Source organism: Hyperolius riggenbachi, chromosome 12 (assembly GCF_040937935.1).
Source record: "Hyperolius riggenbachi isolate aHypRig1 chromosome 12, aHypRig1.pri, whole genome shotgun sequence".
Lineage (NCBI taxonomy): Eukaryota > Metazoa > Chordata > Amphibia > Anura > Hyperoliidae > Hyperolius > Hyperolius riggenbachi.
In genome coordinates this window covers 182,191,474-182,218,171 of record NC_090657.1, presented here as the reverse complement: position 1 = coordinate 182,218,171, position 26,698 = coordinate 182,191,474, and the positions used below count along the sequence as shown (strand labels likewise).

Here is a 26,698-nt window from a genome sequence, read left to right as displayed (position 1 = left end):
AACAAAAAAAAAAACATTCAGCCTATATTTATTGGTTTGGGTAAAAGTTATAGCGTTTACAAACTATGGTGCAAAAAGTGAATTTTCCTATTTTCCAGCATCTCTGACTTTTCTGAGCACCTGTCATGTTTCATGAGGGGCTAGAATTCCAGGATAGTATAAATACCCCCCAAATGACCCCATTTTGGAAAGAAGACATCCCAAAGTATTCACTGAGAGGTATAGTGAGTTCATAGAATATATTATTTTTTGTCACAAGTAAGCGGAAAAAAAAAAAAGGTTTCCATTTCTTCTAACTTGCGACAAAAAAAATGAAATCTGCCACGGACTCACCATGCCCCTCTCTGAATACCTTAAAGTCTCTACTTTCCAAAATGGGGTCATTTGTGGGGTGTGTTCACTGTCCTGACATTTTGGGGGGTGCTAAATTGTAAGCACCCCTGTCAAGCCTAAAGGTGGTCATTGGACTTTGGGCCCCTTAGCGCAGTTAGGCTGCAAAAAAGTGCCACACATGTGGTATTGCCGTACTCAGGAGAAGTAGTCTAATGTGTTTTGGGGTGTATTTTTACACATACCCATGCTGGGAGGGAGAAATATCTCTGTATATGACAATTGTTTGATTTTGTTTTACACACAATTGTCCATTTACAGAGATATTTCTCCCACTCAGCATGGGTATGTGTAAAAATACACCCCAAAACACATTAGACTACTTCTCCTGAGTACGGCGATACCACATGTGTGGCACTTTTTTGCACCCTAACTGCGCTAAGGGGCCCAAAGTCCAATGAGTACCTTTAGGATTTCACAGGTCATTTTTGTTTCAAGACTACTCCTCACGGTTTAGGGCCCCTAAAATGCCAGGGCAGTATAGGAACCCCACTAATGACCCCATTTTAGAAAGAAGACACCCCAAGGTATTCCGTTAGGAGTATGGTGAGTTCATAGAAGTTTTTATTTTTTTGTCACAAGTTAGCGGAAATTGTTTTTAATTGTTTTTTTTTCACAAAGTGTCATTTTCCGCTAACTTGTGACAAAAAATAAAATCTATGAACTCACCATACTCCTAACGGAATACCTTTGGGTGTCTTCTTTCTAGAATGGGGTCATTTGTGGGGTTCCTATACTGCCCTGGCATTTTAGGGGCCCTAAACCGTGAGGTGTAGTCCTGAAACCAAATGTCGCAAAATGACCTGTGAAATCCTAAAGGCACTCATTGGACTTTGGGCCCCTTAGCGTACTTAGGGTGTAAAAAAGTGCCACACATGTGGTACCGCCGTACTCAGGAGCAGTAGTATAATGTGTTTTGGGGTGTATTTTTACACATACCCATTCTGGGTGGGAGAAATATCTCTGTAAATGACAATTGTTTGATTTTTTTTACACACAATTGTCCAGTTACAGAGAGATTTCTCCCACCCAGCATGGGTATGTGTAAAAATACACCCCAAAACACATTATACTACTTTTCCTGAGTACGGCTGTACCACATGTGTGACACTTTTTTGCAGCCTAGGTGCGCTAAGGGGCCCAACGTCCTATTCACAGGTCATTTTGAGGCATTTGTTTTCTAGACTACTCCTCACGGTTTAGGGACCCTAAAATGCCAGGGCAGTATAGGAACCCCACAAGTGACCCTATTTTAGAAAGAAGACACCCCAAGGTATTCCGTTAGGTGTATGGCGAGTTCATAGAATATTTTATTTTTTTGTCACAAGTTAGTGAAAAATGACACTTTGTGAAAAAAAAACAATAAAAATCAATTTCCGCTAACTTTTGACAAAAAATAAAATCTTCTATACACTCGTCATACACCTAACAGAATACCTTGGGGTGTCTTTTTTCTAAAATGGGGTCACTTGTGGGGTTCCTATACCGCCCTGGCATTTTACAGGCCCAAAACCGTGAGTAGTCTGGAAACCAAATGCCTCAAAATGACTGTTCAGGGGTATAAGCATCTGCAAATTTTGATGACAGGTGGTCTATGAGGGGGTGAATTTTGTGGAACCGGTGATAAGCAGGGTGGCATTTTAGATGACAGGTTGTATTGGGCCTGATCTGATGGATAGGAGTGCTAGGGGGGTGACAGGAGGTGATTGATGGGTGTCTCAGGGGGTGGTTAGAGGGGAAAATAGATGCAATCAATGCACTGGGAAGGTGATCGGAAGGGGGTCTGAGGGGGATCTGAGGGTTTGGCCGAGTGATCAGGAGCCCACACGGGGCAAATTAGGGCCTGATCTGATGGGTAGGTGTGCTAGGGGGTGACAGGAGGTGATTGATGGGTGTCTCAAGGTGTGATTAGAGGGGGGAATAGATGCAAACAATGCACTGGTGAGGTGATCAGGGCTGGGGTCTGAGGGTGTGGGCGGGTGATTGAGTGCCCTAGGGGCAGATAGGGGTCTAATCTGATAGGTAGCAGTGACAGGGGGTGATTGATGGGTAATTAGTGGGTGTTTAGGGTAGAGAACAGATGTAAACAATGCACTTGGGAAGTGATCTGACGTCGGATCTGCGGGCGATCTATTGGTGTGGGTGGGTGATCAGATTGCCCGCAAGGGGCAGGTTAGGGGCTGATTGATGGGTGGAAGTGACAGGGGGTGATTGATGGGTGGCAGTGACAGGGGGTGATTGATGGGTGATTGACAGGTGATCAGTGGGTTATTACAGGGAAGAACAGATGTAAATATTGCACTGGCGAATTGATAAGGGGGGGTCTGAGGGCAATCTGAGCGTGTAGGCGGGTGATTGGGTGCCCGCAACGGGCAGATTAGGGTCTGATCTGATGGGTAACAGTGACAGGTGTTGATAGGGGGTGATTGATGGGTGATTGATGGGTAATTAGTGGGTGTTTAGGGTAGAGAACAGATGTAAACACTGCACTTGGGAGGTGATCTGACGTCGGATCTGCGGGCGATCTATTGGTGTGGGTGGGTGATCAGATTGCCCGCAAGGGGCAGGTTAGGGGCTGATTGATGGGTGGCAGTGACGGGGTGATTGATGGGTGATTGATGGGTGATTGACAGGTGATCAGGGGGATAGATGCATACAGTACACAGGGGGGGGGGGGTCTGGGGAGAATCTGAGGGGTGGGGGGTGATCAGGAGGGAGCAGGGGGCAGTTTAGGGCATAAAGAAAAAAATAGACTTGACAGATAGTGACAGGGAGTGATTGATGGGTGATTAGGGGGGTGATTGGGTGCAAACAGGGGTCTGGGGGGTGGGCAGGGGGGGTCTGAGGGGTGCTGTGGGCGATCAGGGGGCGCGGGGGGGGAAATCAGTGTGCTTGGGTGCAGACTAGGGTGGTTGCAGCCTGCCCTGGTGGTCCCTCGGACACTGGGACCACCAGGGCAGGAGGCAGCCTGTATAATACACTTTTTATACATTACAAAGTGTATTATACACTTGGTATGCGGCGATCCGGGTGCTAGTAACCCGCCGGCGCTTCCGAACGGCCAGCGGGTTACAGCGTGAGGGGGCGGAGCCAGGCGCCGGCGGCCGATCGCGTCACGAATGACGCGATCGCGCCGCCCATGCCCGTAAAAGGACCGCCGCCATTTGTCAATACGGCGGTCCTTGCGGAGTCCACTTCCCGGCCGTTAATTGTCTATACGGCGGTCGGGAAGTGGTTAAGGTGGCCACACACGATACAATAAAATGATCCGATTTTACAGCAATTCGATAAAAACGATCGGATCTCCCGAAAAAATCGAAAGCTTTTTTTTTCATTCGACTGAAAAATCCAATCGGATTTCCCCTTTTCTTCGATTTTTATCGATTCGGAATGCCAGATATTTTTCTTCAATTTCTTTCTAAAGATTGTATGGTGTGAGTCAATTTATTAATATACAAACCCTAGCAATTTTGTCAGTTTCCAATCATTTTTATCATAATTGGGGGAAAATTGAACATAGGTGTGTGGTACATTGGTCATATTTTTGAAATGTTACAATCAGTCAGAAAAATGTATTGAAATTCTTAAATTGAACAGATATTGAAAAAATTGTATGGTGTGCGGCCATCTTTAGTCTAATACTTAGCAGGGCTGTGGTTTTTGTACAAAAATCATCCAACTCCCGACTTGGACTCCTCAGTTTATGAACCCTCCAGGTACCCAAAATTGCTCCGACTCCTCGACTCCAACTCCGACTTCACAGCCCTGTCCTAAATTGCCTCATTTTTAACCCTAAATGCAGCGCCATTTTCCCAGGAGCCCACCATGAAAATGAACAGCTGATGCATCTGCAGGGAAGATGTTCTACTCCAAAAAATATACTGCTCTGGTATCTTGTGTAAATGCAAGAATATAAAAATGTTATTAATGATTTAAGCACACGTGTAATAAAACCTTTTAGAAGCAAGAGCACATAACTGGCCAGCTGAATGCAAACCAAACAATCCCCATTCTTAAGGTGCATACACACATCAGACTATAGTCTTTGGAAAATGAAAGATCACAGACCAATCTTACCACCCTTCATGTAGTATGAGAGCCATACCTACACAGTCTTTTCTATGGAGCTGAACTCCCCATCAGATAAAATCTTTGCAAGATACTGCACACAAAGATGCCCGTACACACTCAAAAGATCATTATCTGCAAAAGATCTGTTCCTGCAAAATATCCATTCCTGCAAAATGCATTCATAGTCTATGAGATCTGCAGATCATCATACACACTTGGTTTAACAGACTTCATCTGCATATCTGGCAATCATCTGCAGATCTGAAAATCCATCCTGGTGGAACTGATCTGCAGATGATCTGCAGATGATTGTCTGTTAAACCAAGTGTGTATGATGATCTGCAGATCTCATAGACTATGAATGCATTTTGCAGGAATGGATATTTTGCAGGAACAGATCTTTTGCAGATAATGATCTTTTGAGTGTGTACGGGTATCTTTGTGTGCAGCATCTTGCAAAGATTTTATCTGATGGGGAGTGCAGCTCCATAGAATAGACTGTGTAGAGTATGGCTCTCATACTACATGAAGGGTGGTAAGATTTGTCTGTGATCTTGCCTTTTCCAAAGACTTTTATCTCAAGTGTGTATGAAGCAATACTCTGCACAAGCAACCTGACTTGAGATCTCATGAAAAGTAACAGGTGGTACCACCTGTGATGTTCTACTCCCCCTAAAGCTGAACATTGCTCCTTCTATCCCCGCTTCTACAGTGACGTGAGCGGCAAGGTCCATGTCTTTAGCAGCGCTAATAGGAGGATCAGTGTTTGGCCCCGAGGGCGCCGCTGAACATCCTCCCTGCAGTTGGGTCGGATGCTGAGTTGCATGATGTACTCATTGAAAAACAGGGCTACATTTTGGGATGAAAGAAATGTAATGTAGTAGAGTTTTAGGGCATATTTAGGTACTTTTCCGTTAGCCGGGCGCATCCACTAGGTGGCGATAAAACTCCACCAGAATTACATCTTTCCCTACTACCCATGGCGGCCTGGAGGGGGAATAGTAATTATCACCACCTAGTGGATGCGGCCGGCTAACGGAAAAGTCCCCATATTTTGGGCATTTAAAGGACTACTGAAGCAAGAACAAAAGAAAGCTGCCAAATGTATTTGGTCTAGTTGGCTGCAGTAGAGTCTGAATCACACCAGAAACAAGCATGCAGCTAATCTTGTCAGATCTGACAATAATGTCAGAAACACCTGATCTGCTGCATACTTGTTCAGGGTCTGTGTCTGAAAGTATTAGAGGCAGAGGATCAGCAGGGTTGTCGGGCAACTTGTATTGCTTAAAAGGAAATAAATATGGCAGCCTCCATATCCCTCTCACTTCAGGCTTAAGTTTTCTCTTCCGGTATGCTTTACAGTGTACTTACACTTACCATGCTTACTTGCATTTGTTGTTTTGTGTGTGTGTGTTTGTGTGGAAGTCTACAGTCTGTTATTGTAGTTGTTGTTATTCCACTGTTGTTATTGTTGTTATTCCACTGATACTGGCAGTGGAAATCGTGTGTGTGTGTGTGTGTGTGTGTGTGTGTGTTTGAGTGTGTGTGTGTGTATTTAGCTATTTTTTTTTTAATTGTTGCCCATGCGTCTGATTTCTCTGCCAAGGAAGCTCTTCACATGCAGGTTATTAGCTTAACTTAGTAAACCAACATTTTTCTTTATATGTACTGAACGCGACATTCTTATGATGTAAAAAAAAAAAAAAAAAGGCACATTGATGCTATTTTGACCAACTGTGGCTCAAAATGTTTTTTTTTGTTTGTTTGTTTGTTTGTTTTTAGGTTTAGACAGAATGAGTAAAGACTAGAACCTCTGTCGGATCAATACTGCAGTCTACATCCATGCTGGTAACATTCTGGCCACTTTGGCCTCCGAAGAAGTGGAGATTTGGCCCGAAATATGCGTCAGGCAGGGTTGCAGTCTGGACGTCGGGGTTTCCATAGTAAGCACTTTCCTCACTTTCTTCTTGCACTTTTCATATACTGTATGCATTGTTGCCAGTGGCGTTCCTACCATAGAGCGCAGGGGGCGTGGCGCACCGAGTGACTGACAGCTAGGGGGGTGTCGCCACGGCACCCCACAGCAGCAGAGCAGGAGGGGGAAGCAGCGCTAGAAGGAGGGGAAGTGGTGGGATGGGGGGCCAGAACCCCCCCTCCCTCACCTGGGGCCTCGCCTTCTGCCTCTCTCCATATCCATAGATTACCTGCAAGTGCAGGCTCGGCGGGGAGGCATGCAGATAATTACTCACCTCATTTCCGCGTTCCAAGCGCTGGAGCGCAGCGTCACGTCGTCACAGGTCTCCGTCTTCAATCCCGCCCACTGTGCTTCCTGATTAGCGGAAGCACTGGGCGGCATTGAAGGCGGAGATCTGTGGCGACATGACGCTGCCAGCGCTTGGAACGTGGAAGTGAGGTGAGTAATTCTCTGCACGCCTCCCGCCGAGCCTACACTTGCCTGTAATTTATGGAGGGGGAGAGAGGCAGAAGGAGGGGTCCCAGGTGAGGGAGGGGGGATTCTGGCCCCCTCCCCGCCGCTGCCCCCACTGCCCTTCCTTCTAGTGCTGCTTCCCCCTCCTGGGGCATCTATACAGTGGGGGCAACTGTACTAGCTATACTGGGGGCAACTAAACTAGCTATACTGGGGGCATTTAAACTAAGTTTACTGGAGGCAACTATACTAGCTATACTGGGGGCAACTATACTAACTTCACTGGGGGCAACTATACTAGCTATACTGGGGGCAACTATACTAGCTATACTGGGGCAACTATACTAACTTCACTGGGGGCAACTAGCTTCACTGGGGGCAACTATACTAGCTTTACTGGGGGCAACTGTACTAGCTATACTGGGGGCAACTGTTCTAGCTATACTGGAAGGAACTGTACCAGCTATACTGGGGGCAACTGTACCAGCTATACTGGGGGCAACTGTACTAGCTATACTGGGGGCAACTGTACTAGCCATACCGGGGGCAACTATACTAGCTATACTGGGGGAAACTATACTAGCTACACTGGGAGCAACTATATTACCTACACTGAGGGCAACTATACTAGCTATATTGGGGGCAACTCTACTTGCTATATTAGGGGCAACTCTACTAGCTATACTGGGGCAGTGGCGGCACCAGGGGGGTGCTTTGGGTGCTGAAGCACCCCTTAAATTTCTCCAAGCACCCCCTAGCGTGAACTGACTTTCAGCGTTAAATAGACGCCATGTCAGTTCACTGACAGCAGCAGCCCGCAGCTCCGACAGCGGCAGAGCAGGGCTACAGTAAAATGGTGTCTGAAGCCCTGCTCTGGAGACTTTGAGTCTGCAGTGCAGGGCTTTGGGCGCCATTTTCCCGTAGCCCTGCTGTCAGCGCGGTAGTTTCAGTTGCTGGCTGGCTGCAGAGGATCGTGGGAGCTGCGCGCCGGACAGAGGCCGGGACAGGAGGTATCGACTGTTCTGGCCAGGTCTGCTATATCAGGGGTCCCCAACCTTTTCCGGCCCGGGGACCGCTTTCTGACCAAATTTTTCTCCGGGGGGGGGCGTTATGGGGTGATGAGTGGGGTGCGCGACCTAGTGAGCAGTGTCGTGCGCAGCGGGTTACGGGGGATGGGGGGTTCTGGGGTGCAGCTGCATTGCTAGCATAGTTGCCCAAGTATAGGTAGTTTAGTTGCCCCAGTATGGCTAGTTGCCCCAGTATAGCTAGTATAGTGTCCAGTATAGCTAGTATAGTCCCAATATTGGTAGGTAGTGCCCAGTATAGCTAATATAGTGTCCAGTATGGGTAGGTAGTGCCCCAGTACAGCTAGTAAAGTGCCCAGTATAGCTAGTATAGTGCCCATATAGCTAGTATAGTGCCCCAGTATGGCTAGTATAGTGCCCAGCATGGCTAGTATAGTGCCCAGCATGGCTAGTATAGTGCCCCAGTATGGCTAGTATAGTGCCCAGCATGGCTAGTATAGTGCCCAGCGTGGCTAGTATAGTGCCCAGCATGGCTAGTATAGTGCCCCAGTATGGCTAGTATAGTGCCCAGCATGGCTAGTACAGTACCCCAGTATGGCTAGTATAGTGCCCAGCGTGGCTAGTATAGTGCCCAGCGTGGTTAGTATAGTGCCCAGCGTGGCTAGTATAGTGCCCAGCGTGGCTAGGATAGTGCCCAGCGTGGCTAGTATAGTGCCCAGCGTGGCTAGTATAGTGCTCAGCGTGGCTAGTATAGTGCCCAGCGTGGTTAGTATAGTGCCCAGCGTGGCTAGTATAGTGCCCAGCGTGGCTAGTATAGTGCTCAACGTGGCTAGTATAGTGCCCAGCGTGGCTAGTATAGTGCCCAGCGTGGCTAGTATAGTGCCCAGTAAAGTGCCCTAGTATGGGTAGGTGGTGCCCCCGCTCCTGTTACCTTATGAGCGAGCGGGTGGCCGCTTCCAGATTCCCCCAGGCGCCGCTCTCCTTCATGCCTCATCTCCGATACCAGCAGCGCGTCTTGCGGAGGAGGGAAGGAGGCGGGGCAGCGGCTTCCTGTAGCGGCGATATGCTACGCCGCTACCATGGCAACCTCCTTCCCTCCTCCGCAAGACGCGCTGTTAGCGGAGATGCTGCATGAAGGAGAGAGGCGCCTGGGGGAATCCGGAAGCGGCCGCTCGCTCATAAGGTAACATGAGCGGCGGGGGGGATCGATGGGCGACAGGACAGACCCGCCGCGGCCCAGCTGGAAACTGCCAACGGACCGGCAGTGGGCCGCGGTCCGGTGGTTGGGGACCCCTGTGCTACATGACTGAAGTGTTTTCTGGCCAGGTCGGCCACATGATTGCATGTATTTTCTGGTCAAATCTTCCACATGATTGCATGTATTTTCTGGTCAAATCTTCCACATGATTGCATGTATTTTCTGGTCAGGTCTGCCAAATGATTGCACGTATTTTCTGGTCAAATCTTCCACATGATTGCATGTATTTTCTGGTCAAATCTTCCACATGATTGCATGTATTTTCTGGTCAAATCTTCCACATGATTGCATGTATGTTCTGGTCAAATCATCCACATGATTGCATGTATTTTCAGGTCAAATCTGCCGACATGATTGCATGTATTTTCTGGTCAAATCTGCCGACATGATTGCATGTATTTTCAGGTCAAATCTGCCGACATGATTGCATGTATTTTCTGGTCAAATCTGCCGACATGATTGCATGTATTTTCTGGGCAAATCTGCCGACATGATTGCATGTATTTTGTGGTCAAATCTGCCAACATGATTGCATGTATTTTCTGGTCAAATCTGCCAACATGATTGCATGTGTTTTCTGGTCAAATCTGCCGACATGATTGCACGTATTTTCTGGGCAAATCTGCCGACATAATTGCATGTATTTTCTGGGCAAATCTGCCGACATGATTGCATGTATTTTCTGGCCAAATCTGCTGACATGATTGCATGTATTTTCTGGGCAAAGCTGCCGACATGATTGCATGTATTTTCTGGCCAAATCTGCCGACATGATTGTATGTATTTTTTGGACAAAGCTGCCGACATGATTGCATGTATTTTCTGGGCAAATCTGCCGACATGATTGCATGTATTTTCTGGAAAAATCTGCCAACATAATTGCATGTATTTTCTGGGCAAATCTGCCGACATGATTGCATGTATTTTCTGGAAAAATCTGCCAACATAATTGCATGTATTTTCTGGGCAAATCTGCCGACATGATTGAACTATTTTCTGGGCAAATCTGCCGACATGATTGCACGTATTTTCTAGTCAAATCTGCCGACATGATTGAATGTGTTTTTTGGTCAAATCTGCCGACATGATTTAACGTAATTTCTGGGCAAATCTGCTCACATTACGTGTATTTTCTTGAGAAAACCTGCACAATTATGTGAATATTCTGGGGAAAGGGTCACCAAAACTTGGGCCCACTGCCTTTGCGTTGCACTTTTAAAGGGAACCCGAGGTGAGAAAAATATTGAGGCTGCCATATTTATCTCCTTTTAAGCAATACCAGTTGCCTGGCTACCGTGCTGGTCCTCTGCCTCTAATTCTTTCAACCATAGACCCTGAACAAGCATGCAACAAGTCAGGGGTTTCTGACAATATTGTCAGAACTGACAAGATTAGCTGCATGCTTGTTTCTGGTGTAATTCAGTTCACTACTGCAGCCAAATAGATCAGCAGGGCTGCCTATTGTTTAAAAGGAAATAAATATGACAGCCTCCATATCACTCTCATCCTGGGTTCACTTTAAATTACAGTTAGCTCCGCGCTCATCCAGTCATGGTCACGCCCATTTTTCGCCGCTTCGCTCGCCGCAGGTTATATTTTTATTTTACCATTTATACCATTTTTTTGTTAGCTACCTATACTGAGGCCAACTTTAGGGAGGGGAGCCTACACCTGGACTACACAGTCGTTCTTTTTTTTTTTTTTTTTTTTTATGGCGTCTTTCAATACCCAGCAACGGGTGTCAAATGCCCTAGGTACGTCACTGATTGTTGCACATAAGTACTTATATATACTGGTAAGTTTTAACTACTAGCTGCTACATCCAAAATGCTACACTAGCTGCCGCTGGCCGCCGCAATCTCAAGCTGCCGCCCGCCACTAAATGGGAACACAGTCCCCATTAACCTTCCTGGTGGTAAGCCCGAGCTGAGCTCTCGCTATGCCACGCAGAAGGATTTGCATAATTTTTTTTTGCACACGCAGCTAGCATTTTGCTAGCTGCGTGTACTGCCCGATCGCTGCCACTCCGCGCCGATTCGCCGCTACCCGCCGCACCCCCCCCCCAACCCCATGCTCTGCCTGGCCAATCAGTGCCAGTGTCAGGCAGCGCTGAGGGGTGGATCGGGACTCCCTTTGACGTCACGACGTCGGTGACGTCATCCCGCCCGTCGCCATGGCGACAGGGAAGCCCTAATGGAAATCCCATTCAGAACGGGATTTCCGGTCGGGCTTGTGGGGGGATGCCGCTGCACAGCGGCTGTCATGTAGCTAGCGCTAGGCTAGCTACATGATTAAAAAAAAAAAAAAATAGTGCTGCGCTGCCCCCTGGCGGTTTTAATTGACCGCCAGGAGGGTTAGTTGATCTAAGTCCCCATATGAAAGACTGATGCCGTCTGTGAGACGGCTCCGTCATTCATAAAGCTCGTCAACGCATTGCTTCTGTTTTGCGTAGTAATACTACACATACGGAAGATAGGTGTGCGGACATCTTGTGGCCAAATAGTAAAACTACATCTGAAAAATAAAATTTTCAGATAATTACATTTTTTCACTTTTAAAATTAGCCCCTTACCTCCCACACTCCCCAATAGTTACACAAATATTTTTTTTATAAAAAATAAAAAATATAGAATTTAAAAAAAATACATAAATAGTTACGTTCGGGACTGAACTTTAATATTTACCGTATATTCCGGCATATAAGACGACTGGGCGTATAAGACGACCCCCCAACTTTTCCAGTTAAAGAGAACCCGAGGTGGGTTTGAAGAATGTTATCTGCATACAGAGGCTGGATCTGCCTATACAGCCCAGCCTCTGTTGCTATCCCAAACCCCCCTAAGGTCCCCCTGCACTCTGCAATCCCTCATAAATCACAGCCACGCTGCTGACAAACAGCTTGTCAGAGCTGGCTGTGTTTATCTCTATAGTGTCAGTCTGCTGCTCTCCCCGCCTCCTGCAGAACTCCGGTCCCCGCCTGCATCCCTTCCCTCCCTGCTGATTGGAGGGAAGGGATGGGGGCAGGGACCGGAGCTATGCAGGAGGCGTGGGAGCAGCCGAGACTGACACTACAGATGTAAACACAGCCTCACAGCACGGCTGTGATTTATGGGGGATTGCAGAGTGCAGGGGGACCTTAGGGGGGTTTGGGATAGCAACAGAGGCTGGGCTGTATAGGCAGATCCAGCCTCTGTATGCAGATAGCATTCTTTAAACACACCTCGGGTTCTCTTTAAAATATACAGTTTGGGCTATACTCGCCGTATAAGACTACCCCTCTTCCAATGCACACCAAATTAAAATAAAAATAAAAAAATCATGTACTGGTGCTGTGTATGAACAGATACTGGTGCTGTACTGTATGTGTTACAGTATATAGTCAATTGACTTGTTGCATTGGTCAACTCTCCTTAAAGAGAATCTGTATTGTTAAAATTGCACAAAAGTAAACATACCAGTGTGCTAGGGGACATCTCCTATTACCCTCTGTCACAATTTCGCCGCTCCCCGCCGCATTAAAAGTAGTCAAAAACAGTTTTAAAAAGTTTGTTTATAAACAAACAAAATGGCCACCAAAACAGGAAGTAGATTGATGTACACACATAGAAAATACATCCATACACAAGCAGGCTGTACACAGCTTTCCTTTTGAATCTCAAAAGATAATTTGTGTGTTTACCTTCTGTCCCCTTCTTCTCTCATGCACTGAACATTACAGGCTTCCTGCAGACAGCTCTGCCTGTGCCTGTGTTTGTAATTCCTCAGTATGTGTCAGCCAGCTACTTTCACAGCCTAACAGAGGAGGATTTTTATCCAGATCTCTTCTATCACTGATAAGATAGCAGAGAAGCTGCTGGCTTATGTAAATAAAACACACACTGGAGTGTGCATAGAGGAACAGACCAGCACGGAAGAGTTGGCAGCCTTCCAGACACAGGCCACAAGTCTGACAGGGGAAAGATACATTGATTTATTACAGAAACGGTGATAGTACAAAGTGCTGCAGTGAGCCAGAACAGATTAGAATAGGTTTAGGAACTTGTAGGATGGTAGAAAAAACATTGTAATTTTTGTTGCAGAGTCACTTTAAGTAGACTGGTCAGCTCTCCTTGTCTACCTGTTCAGAGCGGTATGGAAGAATAGATTGCGCTCCCTCAGCAGGGAGATCTGAGAGGCGGTAACAGGATAGAGCGTACTACCCGGCATCAATGACACCTGGAGGATAAGACGACCCCAAACTTTTCAGAAGATTTTCAAGGGTTAAAAAGTAGTCTTATACGCAGGAATATACAGTATGTCAAAAAGGTATATTACTGTTATTTTTTTAAAATATGAGTTTGTAATAAGTGATGGACACAAAACTGAAAAAAAATGCACCTTTATTGCCAAATGAAATATCGGCGCCATACATTATGTTAGGGATTTAAATGGTGTAATGACCGGGACAAATGGGCAAAAATATGCTGGGTGGAAGAAATATCTCTGTAAATGAGTTTTTTTTTTACACACAATTGTCCATTTACAGAGATATTTCTCCCACCCTGCATGGGTATGTGTAAAAATACACCCCAAAACACATTATACTTCTTCTCCTGAGTACGGCGATACCACATGTGTGACACTTTTTTGCAGCCTAGGTGCGCTAAGCGGCCCAACGTCCTATGAGTACCTTTAGGATTTCACAGGTCATTTTGAGGCATTTGGTTTCCAGGCTACTCTTCACGGTTTAGGGCCCCTAAAATGCCAGGGCAGTTTAGGAACCCCACAAGTGACCCCATTTTAGAAAGAAGACACCCCAAGGTATTCTGTTAGAAGTATGGTGAGTTCATAGAAGATTTTATTTTTTGTCACAAGTTAGCGGAAATTGATTTTTATTGTTTTTTTTCCACAAAGTGTCATTTTCCACTAACTTGTGACAAAAAATAAAATCTTCTATGAACTCATCATACACCTAACGGAATACCTTGGGGTGTATTCTTTCTAAATGGGGTCACTTGGGGGGTTCCTATACTGCCCTGGCATTTTAGGGGCCCAAAACCGTGAGGAGTAGTCTGGAAACCAAATGCCTCAAAAGGTTCAGGGGGTATAAGCATCTGCAAATTTTGATGACAGGTGGTCTATGAGGGGCCGAATTTTGTGGAACCGGTCATAAGCAGGGTGGCCTCTTAGATGACAGGTTGTATTGGCACTGAAGTGCAGGAAGCGCAGGATGTTCTCAAATGGTGACCTGGACATGGCAGCAGAGAACATGGGCATGTGATGTATTAGGTGCGAAGACCAATAAGACCACAATACATTATTTTTGACTAGACCCATGCTAAGGAGAAGGCCCCAAAAAATGTTACGTTCGGAAACTTGGAGTGGTTTCCACCGAAAAGGCTGGGCATGGTAGCTTCTTGGATTGCGTATTGTGTGGCATAACGGTTGGTCTCAGCCACAATTAAGTTGTAGAGACCAGCAGTGATCAGAAAAAAAAAATTCTTTCACTGCGGTGGGGCGGATGAGGGTTTGGCCGGGTGATCAGAAGCCCGCAGGGGGCAGATTAGAGCCTGATATGATGGATAGGAGTGCTAGGGAGTGACAGGTGGTGACAGGAGGTGATTGATGGGTGTCTCAGGGGGTGATTAGAGGGGAGAATAAATGCAATCAGTGCACTGGGGAGATGATCGGAAGGGGGTCTGAGGGGTATCTGAGGGTTTGGCCCGAGTGATCAGGAGCCCACACGGGGCAAATTAGGGCTGATCTGATGGGTAGGGATGGCAGGTGGTCACAGGAGGTGATTGATGGGTGTCTCAAGGTGTGATTAGAGGGGGAATAGATGCAATAAATGCATTGGGGAGGTGATTTTTTTTTGGGGGGGGGGGGGGGGGTCTGAGGGTGAGGGTGTGGGCAGGTGATTGGGTGCCCGCAAGGGGCAGATGAGGGTCTGATCTGATGGGTATGATGGGTAGCAGTGACAGGTGGTGATAGGGGGTGATTGATGGGTGATCAGTGGGTGATTAGAGGGGAGAACAGATGTAAATAATGCACTGGCGAGGTGATCAGGGGGGTCTGAGGGTGTGGGCGGGTGTTTGGGTGCCCGCAAGGGGCAGATTAGGGTCTGATCTGATGGGTAGCAGTGACAGGGAGTGACGGGGTGATTGATAGGTGATCAGGGTGTGATCAAAGGGGAGAATAGATGCAAGTAATGCACTGGGGAGGTGATCAGGTGGGGTCTGAGGGTGATCTGAGGGTGTGGGCGAGTAATTGGGTGCCCGCAAGGGGCAGATGAGGGTCTGATCTGATGGGTAGCGGTGATTGATGGGTGATCAGTGGGTGATTAGAGGGGAGAACAGATGGAAACAATGCACTTGGGAGGTAACCTGAGGGCGGGTCTGCGGGCGATCTGAGGGTGTGGGTGGGTGATCAGGTGCCCGCAAGGGGCAGGTTAGGACCTAATCTAAAATATAGCGTTGACAGATAGTGACAGGGGGTGATTGATAGGTGATTAGGGGGGTGATTTGGTACAAACAGTGGTCTAAGGGGGTGATCAGGGGGGGGGGGGGTCTGAGGGGTGCTGTGGGGGATCAGGGGGCAGGAGGAGCAGGATCAGTGTGTGTGTGTGCTTACCAGGTTGGCTGCCTCCTGCCCTGGTGGTCCCTCGATCACTGGGACCACCAGGGCAGGAGGCAGCCTGTATAATACTCTTTGTATACATTACAAAGCGTATTATACGCTTACTATGCGGCAGATCGGGGGTTAACAACCCACCGGCGCTGCTAATTGGCCGGCGGGTTGACGTCACGGGTGGGTGGAGCCTAATTCCGGCAGATGCTCGCGCATCACTGCGCTATCCCCAGCAATTCAGTCCCCCAGGAGCCGCCGCCAATTGGCGTTACGCGGTCCTGGGGGTGCCACTTTGCCGCTGCCAATTGGTAGTGGGCAGTTGGCAAGTGGTTAAAAAGCGCCAGCGTTTGAATTTCTAGTGTGAATGGGCCCCTTAAGGCTGAAGTGGTTAATGCATACATATTTCATGGATATTGGTGTGTCACATTATTGTTTGATAAATGCATTTTCAGATGCCAATGATGAATGTATTTTTTCTGTATGGTTTGTGATGGGATTGATCGAGCGATGTGGTCGTCTGAGTTTTCCTGGATGCTACATGCAAGTTCTGGAGTTGTTCACGGTTACATTGTGCTCCCCAGGGCTCTAAACACAGTGCCTAACGAACAATGTAAAGCGCTTTTCTGTAGAGCAGCAGAAAAGCATTTGGCTGTGACAAAACAAACCACCGCAAGCCATTCGTCTGAACTGGCCCTTCATAGAAAACTTCTATTTGCCTGAGAAAACAATGCTTATAGCATTTTAACCCTCCTGGTGGTCAATTAAAACCGCCAGGGGGCAGCGCTGCACTATTTATTTATTTATTTTTTTAAATCATGTAGCTAGCCTAGGGCTAGCTACATGACAGCCGCTGAGCTGCGGCATCCCCCCACCCCCTCCGATCGCCTCTGGCGATCAGGCCTATCAGGAAATCCCGTTCTAAACGGGATTTCCATTAGGGCTTCCCCCGTAGCTATCGTCATCAACGTCGTGACGTCAAAGGATCGGCGCGGAGCGGCAGCGATCGGGCACTGCACGCAGCTAGCAAAGTGCTAGCTGCGTGTAATAAAAAATAATTTTGCAAATCGGCCCAGCAGGGCTTGAAAAATCCTCCTGCGCGGCATAGCCCGAGCTGAGCTCGGGCTTACCGCCAGGAAGGTTGAAAAAGCTCAAAGGGTCATTACTTTTGTTTGTTTTGCAGCTGAATTAAGCAGATTTTACATCAGACTGTCATGGCTGCCGTTTAGAATGCAGGGGCTCATTCACACTAGTTAGTGAGTTGAAATGCATTAAGATGCATGAATAAAAAAACTAAAGAATTGGTCAGTGAGTTTTTGGGCATTTCCATGCATTTATATGCGTTTTCTTTGAATTTTACTACATTATCAAACCACTGTGAGGGCAGGAACCCACTATAGCAATTTTGTGAGCGTTTAGGGAGCAATTCAAAAACGCTAGCGATTTCCCCAAACGCAAAGCTAATGTTAATGGATAGGCCAAATTCCACTGGAGCGATTGCGATTACCAAAATTGCAAACACAGGACATGCAGCATTTTTAGCATTAGCGTTTCTGCAATGTAAAGTATGTAAACGCTGGCGTAATCGCTCGTGAAAACCTACACAGGGCGATTTTGCTAGAGTTTTGAAAATTACTGCACACTGTAAAAAAAATTCAAATTAATTGAAAGGACCAACCAGAATTAAAAACGCTAATCGCTACACAATCGGTGGCAAAACACTTACACCTTTTAAAATTGCAATCGCCAGAAAACGCTCATGAAATCACTTATAAAACGCTCATACAAAACTCTAGTGATTGCAATTAGTGATAGTGATTTGTAGTGGGTTCCAGGCCTGAAGTGACATAGAGGGAAAGGAAACCAGCTGATTCAGCTGAGCTTATTTGCATAATCCATGTGCTGAAACTCACATAGGCCTAGTGCACACCAAGCGGTTTCGGTAGCGTTCTTAGAACCGCTTGCGGTTGTGGAAACGCTTGGGTAATGTATTTCAATGGGCTGGTGCACACCAGAGCGGGAGGCGTTTTGCAGAAACGCATACTCCCGGGCTGCTGCAGATTTTGGATTTCGGAGGCGTTTCTGCCTCCAATGTTACCGTAAGTATAGGAAAAACACAAAACGCTTGATAAAACGCCAGATCAGAGCGGTTTTACAGTCGCTGTTCAGTAACAGCTTTACTGTAACAACATCTGTAATCTGCTACACAAAAAAATGCTACACAAAACCACAAAACGCTTCATAATAATAAGAAAAAACGCTTTGAAAACCGCTGGCATTTTGCGGATCTGCTAGCAGTTTTCGGTGTGCACTAGGCCTCAGCGTGCATTTCTATCTCTTTCCATGAGCCTTAATCACTCCTTTGACGCGAATGGAACGCATAGGATCCGACGAACGCATGGGTAAATTAACACCCCATCTCCCGCGGTCACAGCTGTTTATTTACATATCGAATCCGAGTAGCTACGTATTCGTAACTACTCGGAAGAGCATGCTGGAGGGGGCTGGAGGAAGCCCCAGGTATGTATAATTTTTTCCCCGTCTCAGGTTCCCTTTAAGCGGCATCTATGGGGAGTATTCACTAATCAGCAGTAATATTGCCGTGAGCAAGTGGCAGACAGCAGTTTTAGCGGTACTTACGCTGCCGAAATAGCTAGGTAATGGCCACATTTCTAGTGTAACGCACACTACATAAAGAGTGTGATGCGTGTTACACAGCTATTAGCTAGGTAACATGGGACACCCTGATTGCACAGTGTACACTATGACAGTGGCGTCTGACGTAGTGGCGTAGCAGACTTTTTTTACTGCTGGTTACTAAATATGCTAGTATGACACTTGCCCAGGGGCATAGGGGCCACGGTCACAGCAGTCGCCTCGTCCTCCTCATGTGCTGAGTGGGGAGATGCAGCGGCAGGCAACAGTAGCAGCAGAGGGAACATCAAATACTCACTTTGTCATGATCTACGCTCTGCATCTACAAACTTCTTCCTATCCTGCGTTCCAGCTCACAGTAACAGTGCCCCCTAGCTCTTACTGTGAGATGGAACGCAAGAATTGGAAGGAGTACTAGATGCAGCGTGTGGATCGCGGTAAAGTGAGTATTTGATGTTCCCTCTACTGCTTCTGGTGCATGCCGCTGCATCCCTCCTCCGCCTGGCTACCTATACTGAGGCACCCATTCCTGACTATTTATACTGATGCACCTATCCCTGGCTACCTAAACGGAGGTGCCTGTCCCAGGCTATCTATACGAGGCACCTATTCTTGGCTATCTATACCGAGGCACCTATTCCTGGCTATCTATACCGAGGCACCCATCCCTGGCTATCTATACCGAGGCACCTATCCCTGGCTATCTATACCGAGGCACCTAACCCTGGCTATCTATACTGAGGCACCTATCCCTGGCTATCTATACTGCGGCACCTATCCCTGGCTACCTATACTGAGGCACCTATACCTGGCTGTCTATACTGAGGCACCTATCCCTGGCTATCTATATTGTGAGCACCTATTCCTGGCTAACTATACTGAGGCATCTATTTCTTGCTATCTATATAGAGGGCACCTATTCCTGGCTACCTACACTGGAAGCACCTATACCTGGCTGTTTAATGTAGGGTAGGTTTGTAGCTATGCCACTGCACCTACCACTCTTCTTCTGACAGGGTCAGTACTTAGAAACTTACGATATTATAGGCCACCAACACATCCTCAGGTCTCAGGAGTTCTGCCTAGGTATCACCACATAGGTTTATAAAAGTCCCCAGTTCAGCTCTTTTCTGTCTTATTTAAAAGGATCTAATTTTGAATGAATTATACGTTAAAAAAGGTTTGTAAATAAAACAGTATGGATTTAGCAAAGTTGAAAAATGTTTTCTGAACCACTTTATAAATCCTCATCTTTGCTTTAGCATCCTCCAGCTGCCTGCACATGTCCAGTCAGTCCTAAAGACACCCCCTTAATCACAGTGACAGGCTGCCTGTATTATGTAGGGGGCAGGGTACACGCCATCACACGCAGGGGACATGTTGCCTGTATTATGTAGGGGGCAGGGTACATGCCATCACACACAGGGGACACGCTGCCTGTATTATGTAGGGGGCAGGGTACATGCCATCACACACAGGGGACACGCTGCCTGTATTATGTAGGAGGCAGGGCACATGCCATCACACACAGGGGACATGCTGCCTGTATTATGTAGGGGGCAGGGTACACGCCATCACACGCATGGGACATGTTGCCTGTATTATGTAGGGGGCATGGCACATGCCATCACACACAGGGGACATGTTGCCTGTATTATGTAGGGGGCAGGGTACATGCCATCACACACAGGGGACACGCTGCCTGTATTATGTAGGGGGCAGGGTACATGCCATCGTACACAGGGAACACGCTGCCTGTATTATGTAGGGGGCAGGGTACATGCCATCACACACAGGGGACACGCTGCCTGTATTATGTAGGAGGCAGGGCACATGCCATCACACACAGGGGACATGCTGCCTGTATTATGTAGGGGGCAGGGTACACGCCATCACACGCATGGGACATGTTGCCTGTATTATGTAGGGGGCATGGCACATGCCATCACACACAGGGGACATGCTGCCTGTATTATGTAGGGGGCAGGACACATGCCATCACACACAGGGGACACGCTGCCTGTATTATGTAGGGTGCAGGGTACATGCCATCACACACAGGGGAAATGCTGCCTGTATTATGTAGGGGGCAGGGTACATGCCATCACACACAGGGGACATGCTGCCTGTATTATGTAGGGTGCAGGGTACATGCCATCACACACAGGGGACACGCCTGTATTATGTAGGGGGCAGGGTACATGCCATCACACACACAGGGGACATGCTGCCTGTATTATGTAGGGGGCAGGGTACATGCCATCACACACAGGGGACACGCTGCCTGTATTATGTAGGGGGCAGGGTACATGCGATCACACACAGGGGACACGCTGCCTGTATTATGTAAGGGCAGGGTACATGCCATCACACACAGGGGACACGCTGCCTGTATTATGTAGGGGGCAGGGTACATGCCATCACACACAGGGGACACGCTGCCTGTATTATTTAGTGGACAGGGTACATGGCATCACACACACAGGGGACACGCTGCTTGTATTATGTAGGGGGCAGGGTACATGCGATCACACACAGGGGACACGCTGCCTGTATTATGTAGGGAGCAGGGTACATGCCATCACACACAGGGGACACGCTGCCTGTATTATGTAGGGGGCAGGGTACATGCCATCACACGCAGGGGACATGTTGCCTGTATTATGTAGGGGGCAGGGTACATGCTATCACACACAGGGGACACGCTGCCTGTATTATGTAGGGGGCAGGGTACATGGCATCACACACAGGGGACACGCTGCCTGTATTATGTAGGAGGCAGGGCACATGCCATCACACACAGGGGACATGCTGCCTGTATTATGTAGGGGGCAGGGTACACGCCATCACACGCATGGGACATGTTGCCTGTATTATGTAGGGGGCATGGCACATGCCATCACACACAGGGGACATGCTGCCTGTATTATGTAGGGGGCAGGACACATGCCATCACACACAGGGGACACGCTGCCTGTATTATGTAGGGTGCAGGGTACATGCCATCACACACAGGGGAAATGCTGCCTGTATTATGTAGGGGGCAGGGTACATGCCATCACACACAGGGGACATGCTGCCTGTATTATGTAGGGTGCAGGGTACATGCCATCACACACAGGGGACACGCCTGTATTATGTAGGGGGCAGGGTACATGCCATCACACACACAGGGGACATGCTGCCTGTATTATGTAGGGGGCAGGGTACATGCCATCACACACAGGGGACACGCTGCCTGTATTATGTAGGGGGCAGGGTACATGCGATCACACACAGGGGACACGCTGCCTGTATTATGTAAGGGCAGGGTACATGCCATCACACACAGGGGACACGCTGCCTGTATTATGTAGGGGGCAGGGTACATGCCATCACACACAGGGGACACGCTGCCTGTATTATTTAGTGGACAGGGTACATGGCATCACACACACAGGGGACACGCTGCTTGTATTATGTAGGGGGCAGGGTACATGCGATCACACACAGGGGACACGCTGCCTGTATTATGTAGGGAGCAGGGTACATGCCATCACACACAGGGGACACGCTGCCTGTATTATGTAGGGGGCAGGGTACATGCCATCACACGCAGGGGACATGTTGCCTGTATTATGTAGGGGGCAGGGTACATGCTATCACACACAGGGGACACGCTGCCTGTATTATGTAGGGGGCAGGGTACATGGCATCACACACAGGGGACATGCTGCCTGTATTATGTAGGGGGCAGGGTACATGCCATCACACACAGGGGACACGCTGCCAGTATTATGTAGGAGGCAGGGCACATGCCATCACACACAGGGGACATGCTGCCTGTATTATGTAGGGGGCAGGGTACACGCCATCACACGCATGGGACATGTTGCCTGTATTATGTAGGGGGCATGGCACATGCCATCACACACAGGGGACATGCTGCCTGTATTATGTAGGGGGCAGGACACATGCCATCACACACAGGGGACACGCTGCCTGTATTATGTAGGGTGCAGGGTACATGCCATCACACACAGGGGAAATGCTGCCTGTATTATGTAGGGGGCAGGGTACATGCCATCACACACAGGGGACATGCTGCCTGTATTATGTAGGGTGCAGGGTACATGCCATCACACACAGGGGGCACGCTGCCTGTATTATGTAGGGGGCAGGGTACATGCCATCACACACACAGGGGACATGCTGCCTGTATTATGTAGGGGGCAGGGTACATGCCATCACACACAGGGGACACGCTGCCTGTATTATGTAGGGGGCAGGGTACATGCAATCACACACAGGGGACACGCTGCCTGTATTATGTAGTGGGCAGGGTACATGGCATCACACACACAGTGGACACGCTGCCTGTATTATGTAGGGGGCAGGGTACATGCCATCACACACAGGGGACACGCTGCCTGTATTATGTAGGGGGCAGGGTACATGCCATCACACACAGGGGACACGCTGCCTGTATTATGTAGGGGGCAGGGTACATGCCATCACACACACAGGGGACACGCTGCCTGTATTATGTAGGGGGCAGGGTACATGCCATCACACACAGGGGACACGCTGCCTGTATTATGTAGGGGGCAGGGTACATGCCATCACACACAGGGGACACGCTGCCTGTATTATGTAGGGGGCAGGGTACATGCCATCACACACAGGGGACACGCTGCCTGTATTATGAAGGGGGCAGGGTACATGCCATCGCACACAGGGGACACGCTGCCTGTATTATGTAGGGGGCAGGGTACATGCCATCACACACAGGGGACACGCTGCCTATATTATGTAGGGGGCAGGGTACATGCCATCGCACACAGGGAACACGCTGCCTGTATTATGTAGGGGGCAGGGTACATGCCATCATACACAGGGGACATGCTGCCTGTATTATGTAGGGGGCAGGGTACATGCCATCACACACAGGGGACATGCTGCCTGTATTATGTAGGGGGCAGGGTACATGCCATCACACGCAGGGGACACGCTGCCTGTATTATGTAGGAGGCAGGGCACATGCCATCACACACATGGGACATGCTGCCTGTATTATGTAGGGGGCAGGGTACACGCCATCACATGCAGGGGACATGTTGCCTGTATTATGTAGGGGGCAGAGTACATGCCATCATACACAGGGGACATGCTGCCTGTATTATGTAGGGGGCAGGGTACATGCCATCACACACAGGGGACATGCTGCCTGTATTATGTAGGGGGCAGGGTACATGCCATCACACGCAGGGGACACGCTGCCTGTATTATGTAGGAGGCAGGGCACATGCCATCACACACATGGGACATGCTGCCTGTATTATGTAGGGGGCAGGGTACACGCCATCACACGCAGGGGACATGTTGCCTGTATTATGTAGGGGGCATGGCACATACCATCACACACAGGGGACATGCTGCCTGTATTATGTAGGGGCAGGGTACATGCCATCACACACAGGGGACATGCTGCCTGTATTATGTAGGGTGCAGGGTACATGCCATCACACACAGGGGACACGCTGCCTGTATTATGTAGGGGGCAGAGTACATGCCATCACACACAGGGGACACGCTGCCTGTATTATGTAGGGGGCAGGGTACATACCATCACACTCAGGGGACACGCTGCCTGTATTATGTAGGGGGCAGGGTACATGCCATCACACGGGACATGCTGCCTTTATTATGTAGGGGGCGGGGTACATGCCATCACACACAGGGGACATGCTGCCTGTACTATGTAGGGGGCAGGGTACATGCCATCACACACAGGGGACACGCTGCCTGTATTATGTAGGGGGCAGGGTACATGCCATCACAAACAGGGGACACGCTGCCTGTATTATGTAGGGGGCAGGGTACATGGCATCACACACAGGGGACATGCTGCCTGTATTATGTAGGGGGCAGGGTACATGCCATCACACAGGGGACATGCTGCCTGTATTATGTAGGGGGCAGGGTACATGCCATCACACACAGGTGACATGCTGCCTGTATTATGTAGGGGGCAGGGTACATGGCATCACACAGGGGATACGCTGCTTGTGTTGTGTAGGGGGCAGGGTACATGGCATCACACACAGGGGAAATGCTGCCTGTATTATGTAGGGGGCAGGGTACTTGGCATCACACACAGGGGACATGCTGCCTGTATTATGTAGGGGGCAAGGTACATGCCATCACACACAGGAGACATGCTGCCTGTATTATGTAGGGGGCAGGGTACATGGCATCACACACACAGGGGACATGCTGCCTGTATTATGTAGGGGGCAGGGTACATGCCATCACACACAGGTGACATGTTGCCTGTATTATGTAGGGGGTAGGGTACATGGCATCACACACACAGGGGACATGCTACCTGTATTATGTAGGGGGCAGGGTACATGCCATCACACACAGGGGACCTGCTACCTGTATTATGTAGGGGGCAGGGTACATGCCATCACACACACAGGTGACATGCTGTGCCTGGATTATGAAGGGGGCAGGGTACATGGCATCACACACACAGGGGACACGCTGCCTGTATTATGTAGTGTGCAGGGTACATGCCATCACACACAGGGGACACGCTGCCTGTATTATGTAGGGGGCAGGGTACATGGCATCACACACGGGGGACATGCTGCCTGTATTATGTAGGGGGCAGGGTACATGCTATCACACACAGGGGACACGCTGCCTGTATTATGTAGGGGCAGGGTACATGCCATCACACACAGGGGACACGCTGCCTGTATTATGTAGGGGGCAGGGTACATGCTATCACACAGGGGACATGCTGCCTTTATTATGTAGGGGGCAGGGTACATGCCATCACACACAGGGGACATGCTGCCTGTACTATGTAGGGGGCAGGGTACATGCCATCACACACACAAGTGACATGCTGCGCCTGTATTATGAAGGGGGCAGGGTACATGCCATCACACACAGGGGACACGCTGCCTGTATTATGTAGGGGGCAGGGTACATGCCATCACACACGGGGGACATGCTGCCTGTATTATGTAGGGGGCAGGGTACATGCCATCACACACACAAGTGACATGCTGCCTGTATTATGTAGGGGGCAGGGTACATGCCATCACACACAGGGGACCTGCTACCTGTATTATGTAGGGGGCAGGGTACATGCCATCACACACACAGGTGACATGCTGCGCCTGTATTATGAAGGGGGCAGGGTACATGGCATCACACACACAGGGGACACGCTGCCTGTATTATGTAGTGTGCAGGGTACATGCCATCACACACAGGGGACACACTGCCTGTATTATGTAGGGGGCAGGGTACATGCCATCACACACAGGGGACACGCTGCCTGTATTATGTAGGGGGCAGGGTACATGCCATCACACACAGGGGACACGCTGCCTGTATTATGTAGGGGGCAGGGTACATGCTATCACACAGGGGACATGCTGCCTTTATTATGTAGGGGGCAGGGTACATGCCATCACACACAGGGGACATGCTGCCTGTACTATGTAGGGGGCAGGGTACATGCCATCACACACAGGGGACACGCTGCCTGTATTATGTAGGGGGCAGGGTACATGGCATCACACACGGGGGACATGCTGCCTGTATTATGTAGGGGGCAGGGTACATGCTATCACACACACAAGTGACATGCTGCCTGTATTATGTAGGGGGCAGGGTACATGCCATCACACACACAGGTGACATGCTGCCTGTATTATGTAGGGGGCAGGGTACATGGCATCACACACACAGGGGACACGCTGCCTGTAATATGTAGACGGCAGGGTACATGGCATCACACACATGGGACATGCTGCCTGTATTATGTAGGGTGCAGGGTACATGCCATCACACACACAGGGGACACGTTGCGTGTATTATGTAGGGGGCAGGGTACATGCCATCACACACAGAGGGGACACACTGCCTATATTATGTATGGGGTAGGGTACATGCCACCACACAGGGGACATGCTGCCTGTATTATGTAGGGGGCAGGGTACATGCCATCACACAGGGGACATGTTGCCTGTATTATGTAGGGGGAAGGGGACATGCCATCACACAGGGGACATGCTGCCTGTATTATGTAGGGGGCAGGGTACATGCCATCACACAGGGGACATGTTGCCTGTATTATGTAGGGGGCAGGGTACATGCCATCACACAGGGGACATGTTGCCTGTATTATGTAGGGGGCAGGGTACATGGCATCACACACAGGGGGCATGCTGCCTGTATTATGTAGGGGGCAGGGTACATGCCATC

At 49.0% G+C, this 26,698-nt stretch overlaps 2 protein-coding genes across 3 annotated transcripts in view; one reads left to right on the top strand and one right to left on the bottom strand.

Moving 5' to 3' along the window:
• HCK (HCK proto-oncogene, Src family tyrosine kinase) overlaps window positions 1-26,698 on the top strand; it is a 292,459-nt gene that overhangs the window by 56,915 nt on the left and 208,846 nt on the right. For both annotated transcript variants that reach the window (XM_068264576.1, XM_068264574.1), the window contains exon 3: window positions 6,244-6,404. The gene's annotated coding sequence lies outside the window, so the exon portion shown is untranslated. The remainder of the gene's footprint in view (window positions 1-6,243; window positions 6,405-26,698) is intronic.
• The window catches only part of C12H20orf96 (chromosome 12 C20orf96 homolog), a 201,969-nt gene that overhangs the window by 118,158 nt on the left and 57,113 nt on the right, over window positions 1-26,698 (bottom strand). The window lies entirely within an intron of this gene.